This window comes from Petaurus breviceps, unplaced genomic scaffold (assembly GCF_028583685.1).
Source record: "Petaurus breviceps papuanus isolate PSGF00001 unplaced genomic scaffold, PetGlider_PUasm1.0 90654, whole genome shotgun sequence".
NCBI classification, from domain to species: Eukaryota; Metazoa; Chordata; class Mammalia; order Diprotodontia; family Petauridae; genus Petaurus; species Petaurus breviceps.
In genome coordinates this window covers 4,290,360-4,298,528 of record NW_027187301.1, presented here as the reverse complement: position 1 = coordinate 4,298,528, position 8,169 = coordinate 4,290,360, and positions in this window count along the sequence as shown.

Below are 8,169 nucleotides of genomic sequence, written 5' to 3'. Positions count from 1 at the left end.
AAATTTATTTTTTATCACCAAAAGTGGCAAATATGAAATACAACACTGTGAGCTAAAATGTATATACTTTGATAAATCTGCTATCTAAGCAATATGAGTATCATTTCCTATCCCAGACATTGAAGATCCTCCATGTTTTCCATCCTAGGTGATTTTTGTCTGTTATCTATCTGTAAATATTCCATAGGATTAATCAAATGCTTGTTACTGCTGTTGTTATTCAGTCATTTCAGTCATGTCTGACTCTTCATGAGTCCATTTGGGGTTTTCTTGTCAAAGATCTGGAGTGGTTTGCCATTTCCTTCTCCAGTCAATTTTACAGATGAGGAAACTGAGGCAAATGGGTTAAAGCGACTTGCCCAGGGTCACATAGCTAGTAAATGTCTGAGGCTGGATTTGAACTCAGAAAGATGAGTCTTCCTGACTTCAGGTCTAGTGCTCTATCCACTGTAATACCTAACTGCCCTTAATCAAATGCAATGATTTGCATTTGATTTTTTTTTCTGATTCTTTTGATATTTGAGGGTATGAGTACAGCTCTCAGGTTCATTCTCCATTCTTCCTATATGACCATCCCAAATGCTTTTCTGATCATTCACATTCTTAATGATGTTACATCTTTTTTTTTTGGCAGGGGTAGGATGCCAGGTCCTTTTGGGTGTGTTTTGCGACCTATTTAGCCTTACCACACGTCTTTATATAGCCCTTTGGGTCACCTGAAATTTTTATTCTTGCCTCTTCAGTGTATTTTTTTAAATTTTTTTTTATGAGCAATTGGGGTTAAGTAATTCAGTTTATTTTTTGTTTTGGCTCAAATTATTTTACATTCTCACCAGAGAAAATATTGGGAATTTCTAACCCTAAACCGGACAATTGTTTGGGATAGAGGACTGCAATCTCTGTTCCAGCCAGAGGGCCTAAAAAAGAAAAGACTTTTTAATCTTAGGCTGGGAGCATTCTGCTTGGTTTTTCTTAGTTGGTTTGTTGGCTTAAAATGGAAGAGTGACAACCTCTCCATATGAGGGAAAGGCTTCCTAGGGACTACACCCTAACCTACTAGAGCTAGAAAGGTAGCTTAGAAGTTGGTAGCAGAGAGCGATGCTCAGTGTTCAGTAGAGATGTTGTAGCCATCAAGGTGCAGGTCTAGGGAGAGTAATTCAATGACATTGCCAGAAGACAGTGATGGTCTTTTGGTGTTGAAGTTATATGTTGCCCCTATAAGTGTGTGTCCTGGCCAGATGTGTTGCCTACATGAATGCCTTTGATACATGATACTTATTAATGCCCTCTCTTTCCTGCTGACTATATATACATACATAAATTCACATGTTTATTTACAGTAGGTTTATGGAGAGAATGATATTTTTCAAAAATAGATTTTTATTGATATCTTTTGTTTTTACATTCCATATTTTCCTCGCAGTAATTCCCCTTCCCTCTCCTATAGAGCTATTCCTCATAACAGAGATTTTTTTTTTTATAGGAGGAAAAAGAGGGGAAAAAATCAGTAATAAAAAGTGACACATCCAGGAAAATCTGGTATTATATGCAATGTTCCACTTCTGTGGACTTCCTCCTCTGCAAAAAAGCAGGGAGAGATGTATTCTCAAATTTCTTTTGTGGGGCTGTCTGGTCTTTATATATTTCCAACAGTCGGTTTTAGTTATTTTGTGGTTGTTTTTCCCATTTACATTGTTGTAATCACTGAGTGTATTTTTTTTTCCTGGTTCTAGTTGTTATACTTTGCATAAATTTTTCCATGTTATTCTGTATTCATCATGTTTACCATTTCTTACAGCACATTAATATTCCATGACATTCACTTGCCACAATTTATTTAGACATTTCCCAGCCAATGGTTATTTACTTTAGTTTCTTACAATTCTTTGCTACCACTGAAAAAGGGTATGTATATATGAAAAATAGGGAAAATGCCCTATTGTTATTTTTCTGATCATAATATTCATTAAATGCCTTTGCTTTGAATGAATCATGTCTTCTAGCTGAATAGAAAAAGGCAGAGAAACCAGCAGGGGCTTGTGAGCTATGCTTTTGAGTAGATGCAGACCCAAATATTACCTTGAACCTGAGGGGATTTCTCTTGGGGCATCACATGTGAGAGCAATATTTCCCAGATACATAGCAAATATTTGGACATTAATCCACCAACACACACATGAGACCTATACTATAAACAGATGATTGTAAGAAAATTTAACAGAAATAAAAAAAAATGAACAACTGGAAGGCTTTCTCTTGCCTGGAGCTTAGTGCAACTAGTATAGGAAAAATGTCAACATATCCCAAATTGCTTTATAGATTTAATGGGCAACTTCACAGTGAGGTGCTTCACACTTAGATTGAGTCAGGAAATATTAGAGCTAAAAGGGACTTTTGAGGTCACCTTAATCCCACCCTTTTTTTTCTAGGTGAGAAAATTAAGACCTACATGGTTGAAATGATTTATTCAAAGTCATGCAGGTAGAAACTAACCAAGCCAGAATTTGAACCTAGGTTCACTGATTGAAAAGTATCATGGTCCAGTAGAAAGAGCATTGGACATGAAGTCAGGAGATATCTGGGTCCCCCTCTGGTTCTGATTCTGTATGTGATTCTCATGTACAGCTCAGTGACCATGGGCAAATTGTCTGGTCTCCGAACTTCAGACTCCTCATATGTAAACTGGAGATGTTAGTAGCATCTCCTTCAAGGGGCTATCATGAGACATCAGTGAAATTAAGCAAAATTCACAAGCACCAAATTATTTTTATTCTGTATGTCTTCATTTTTAGATGTGTTTCTTGTATGCAGCAAATTGTAAGATTGTGCTTTCTGGGGGCGGCTAGGTGGTGTAGTGAATAGAGCACCGGCCCTGGAGTCAGGAGGATCTGAGTTCAAATCCGGCCTCAGACACTTAACACAAAAACTAGCCTTGTGACCCTGGGCAAGTCACTTAACCCTAAATGCCCTCCAAATAGCAAAAAAAAAAAAAAATGTGTTTTAGTTATCATTCAATTTCATCTTGTTTGATTGGTTAATTCATTTAAAGCTGTGATTGTTAGGTTTGTGTTTTCCTCCATTTATTTCTTCCTTTTTCAAGTTGATACTTTATCTCTGACATTAATTTTTCTTACACTAATTTAATCTCACCAGCTCTTCCCCACTTACCTCACCCTTGCTCCTCTTTAAATCGATTGTTTCTCTTTCATATACATATGTATGTATTTGTATGTATTCAAATGCATATGTATATATTTGTATGTATTCAAATACATCTGTATGTATTTGTATATGTATGTGTGTATACATGTGTATATGTAGGTAAGTAGGTGTCTATGTATGTATACATGTGTGTATGTAGCTATAGAGGTGTGTATGTAAGTAGCTGTAATATTAGTGTATGTAGGTGTGCATATATGTGGGTGGGTATAGGCATGTATTTGTGTGTAGGTATACATATATGTGTGTAGGTGAACATATATGTGTGCAGGCATATATGTGTATATCCAGGTATATAGGTGTGTGTATATAGGTGAGTGTATGTATATATGCATGTGTGTTTGTAGTTGTATACATATGTAGTTGTGTATGAGTGTATATAGGCATGCATATATGTATATGGGCATGTATGTGTATGTGTGCATATATTGTTTGGGTGTGCGTGTGTACTACATATGTGTGCATGTATATATCATGTATGGGTCTTGCTTGAGTATACATGTAGGCATGTTTGTAGGAGTATATGTATGTAGGTATGCATGTGTGTGGCTATGTTTTTTTAATTGGCCAGTAGACAAGTAGAGGCACTATCTTGCCTCCTATAGAGGAGAACCAGAGCTATGGTGACTAAGGTCAGACCCAGGTATGTATGTAGGTTGTGTGTATGTATGTAGGAATGTATGTAGGAATGTATGTCTCACTCTTCTTGACCCTTCCCCACCCATTAAGTGTGTATTTTAAAATACTTCCCCCCTTTTCCCTCAAGCAATCTTTTAAATTAGATTCTTGCATGGTGCTCTTTTAAAAAAAATCATTTATTGGTTTTCCACCTTATTTCTATTCCCTTTTAGTCTGTTCTGAATTCTCTTCTCCCATTCACAGGCTATACTCTCACCTCTTTCTTCTTCAGTGTTTCTGTATTCCTTGGATGAGGCAAAGCTTCTCAAGCACTAAATATCACCTGCATGTTCTGTTTTGGTGGGGCCTTCTTCTGATGTGCCTCACTCCTAAAAATATCAATTCAGGAGAAAGCAATGATTTATGGTCGGAAGTAATTCTGTATCCTGAATCATGACCCTTACTCTCATCTTTCTGCTCAGGCAGGGACTTCTCAGAGGACTTTTACACCTCCCCAGCAGTGGCCCTCTCACCCTGGCAATGTCTCCATTCTCTTGGCCCTTGGCTCTGGAGTCCTTTCTGGGACCACCATTGTGGAAGTGCCCATGTCACCCACTTTCACTTCTAACCCATCTCAGGCCCCTGACTCTCAGGACTACTAGTTCACCTAACATCTTGCTCCCTTGGGAATACCTTTCCCCTACATTCTCTCCCACTTTTCCACTTCCTTTTATATTTTTTTCCCTACTAGAATATAAACTCCATGAGGATGGATTATATTTTAAGCACTTGACCCTGTGCCTGGCTCATAGTAAACTTAATAAATGCTTTATCTAATCTAATCTAATCTTTTCCCTATTCCTTCCTTCCTTCCATAGCAAGGCTATTCTATTTCTGGATCTGGATCCCTCTTACCACACTACCTTGGCTTCTGGCCACTCTAATGCTAACCCTTGCTTGAAGAAGATGGTCTTTATTTCGCCCCTTCTGCACAGAAGGAAAAGGCCCCTGTCACTCACCACAGACATATTTAATTGTGTTGGAGTCAATGTGAACTTGCTCAGTAAAGCTAATTATTAAGTTTTCGGTGAGAGCATTTATACTTTGGAAACTGGAAAATACTACAAACCAGGGCTTGATTTCTTGCTTTGATGATTTCTAGACTAAAAAAAATGATGGAAAAATATTAATAATGCAGATTAAACTTAGAAGTGTGTCGTGGGTACATCATTCTTTCCAGGGAGCCCCTTGTTAAACAAACATTTACCAGCATACCACTGAATATACCTTCTCACTTCTCACCCAAGGGAATGTTCTCTGATGGTAGTTTTTCCTCTCCTTTTCTAGTGCTAAACTTACCTTCCATCTCCCACCCACCTTTCCCATTCCCTTTCCTCCTCTCTTACTATGCTGTCCCCTCCCCAGACTTTCCCTTCTTTGTTCACTTCCAGGATGAATCAAATGACATAACACATATCATCATCACCATCATCATCATCATCACCTGTAGCCCCACTCTTTCTCCTTGAGTTCCTCTTCTCTTCTTACTTGAGTGACTTCTCACTATTATCTTCCCCCACCCAAAAGATATTGATATTCTTTTTAATAAGATAAAATTGAGTTAGGTCACTTGTTGCAACCATGTTACGTCAAGATAGAACTTGAAAAAGAATTAAAGAAGCTACATTTGCATAAATATGTATAATATTTATAAAGCTTATCAATCAAATACATATATAGCCATATGCTATACTATGGGTGTTTACATTCACATTTTACTACAAATTACCAAATGACAGAGAGGACAATGGTCATTTTGCACTTAGTAGGATTTAGCAATAGTCAAACAAAAATGAGGCAAAAGTTTAAAAATGTGCATTTCTACAAAACTGAAATGGCCACTTCCAGGCAGCATGCTATCTACTGGAATGCAGCGTTTGCAGAGAAACTCAGAGCAATAAAAAGTGAGGTTTGTTTGGCGTGTTATGTTCTTCAGAGATCAACATTGTTAAAAGTTCAGTGCCTGAGCAAATAGTTATTAGAACATCGACATATATAAATCCCTTTTTAACATATCCTTCTTATCCATTTACAAAAATCTAGATGAGAACAACATACTTTCCCAAAGGGTTCAAGTCTCTTAGACAATAATTTTATCTTATGACCAGGTGTACCTTATCATGTTCAGTTCTAGAAAACACATATGAGTAAAGACATTGATAAATTTGGGAGCATCCAAAGGAGTGTGACCAATACATGAAGGGGCCTCAAGGTCATGTTACACAAGGATCAGTCAAATCCATTGGGGATATTTAGCATATAGAACACAGAGGGGAAACTGAATACCTGCCTTCAAGTAATAGAAAGGTTGTAACATGGAAGAAAGTTTTCTTTTGCTTCATTCAACCACAATAAGATTAGAAGTTATAGAAAATCACATTTCATTTTATGTAAAGCATCCCCTCTGGGGCTATTCCCCCAGCTCACATTTATATTGAGAGGCCAGACCCTCCTGAAGGCTCTGTTACTCAAGGATGAAGGGGTGAGGTTTTAATAATTTTATTCATGAGCCCCCATTACTGTGCTCCCAATCAATAATCAAACAGCTGACTCCATTAACTTTTAGATAATAGATTTACTAAAACGGGCAGTTGATTCAAAACATTTCCTCCCCTCTCACTGACAAAGCATACTTTGTAGTATTCTTTCCCACAAATTCATAAAAATTCCATAAAGAGACTGGACACTAACTTAAGGTACACATGTAAATAGTACTTGTGGCAAAGGGATACCTCCCAATTCCTGTTCCTAGAAGTCCCAGTTTCCTTTTGGGGAATCTCCGTGAAGTTTGCTGCAGGGCAGGACATTGGTGATGGATGAGTTACTCTGCTACTCAATTGGGCTGGTTCCTTTCAAAGAATGACCTGTTTGCTGGACAGGTGGATCGATTACTAGGCTGAGCCACTCTGCTATTGCTGGCCCAGGCTGCTGTGCTGTCACTTGTACTCTCTCCCCTACCTATTCTTGAATTTTGGAGGGAAGAGAATGTGCCACCTGTCTCCTTGCAAATCTCTTCGGACCTTGGAGTGCCTGCAAGTTTGCTCCCTGAGTATATCCATCTCACAGTTCTGCTCAGTCAATAAAGGGAGTGAACACAAAGGAGACAGAAAGAGTCATGTATTTTACAGCAGCCTTTGGCCCTGTGGGAGACAGGGCAGGCCCTCCCCGACCTGGCTCTGGGGAGGCAATTCAAAGCCATCCTATCTCCTCAAAATGCAGAGTGATAAAGGGATGGGTAGCTCCTTTTGGATACCCTCTTGGTTCTAGCTCAGCAAGTCCTGAGTAATCAGTTCTTCTAGTTCCACAGTCAATTAGAAGCCTTTTTATCATTATGCAGTGTTGTCTGGTCATTTTCAGTTGTGTGGCCCCATTCTGGATTTTCTTGGCAAAGACACTGGAGTGGTTTGTCATTTCCTTCTCATCACACAATACCAGTTCCACATTTACCCCTGAGTAGAAACCAGCTCCCTCTAAGTTTCCACATGGTTGCTTGGACTGAAACCAGGCAGAGAATATCTGTACATGCTTCAAGATTCTCACTTTGACCAGTCCCCCCATGAAAAAAGAAAAGCTTCTAATAACAAGAGTATTCAAACAAGTAAAAGGGTGCTATGAAAGATAGTGGTTCCCCTCTCACTGGAAGTCCCTAAAGGCTGTGTATCATTACTTGTTGGGAAAGGCTATAGAAACAATACTTATTCAGATATGCTCTGAAATCCCTACTAAGTCTGAATCCCAAAGTGGTATTCTTTATATTAAAAGATGTTAACATACAAGATACAACTTAACATAAAATGACTCTCTGGAGAAAATGTATAAAGCAGTAAGAATTTCTAAGTACTTGATTGAAAAAAAGGTGATATTATAAAGCCATTACTCTCCTTTATGCTACTTATCAAACCATTTTTCATTTCAGTGCATTCATCTATAAAAAGTTTTAAACAATAGATACTAACCTTCCTCAATCTTACCCTCTATTGTCCTGAAAATTGAGTTTTATTTATTCACAATCTTAAATTCATAGTTTATTTTCAATAGAACAATAACAGAATTTCCTTACTCGCATGAGATGTTATGCTTACCTACTCATAAAAACACTACATCATAATTAAGTCAGAATCTCAATCTTACCCTCTATTTCTCTGAAAATTGAGTTTTATTTATTCATACTGATGAATTAATATTTTATTTTCAATAGAACAATAATAGAATTTCCTACTTACATGAGATATGCTGTGACCACCTACTCCTAAAACACTATATTATAATTAA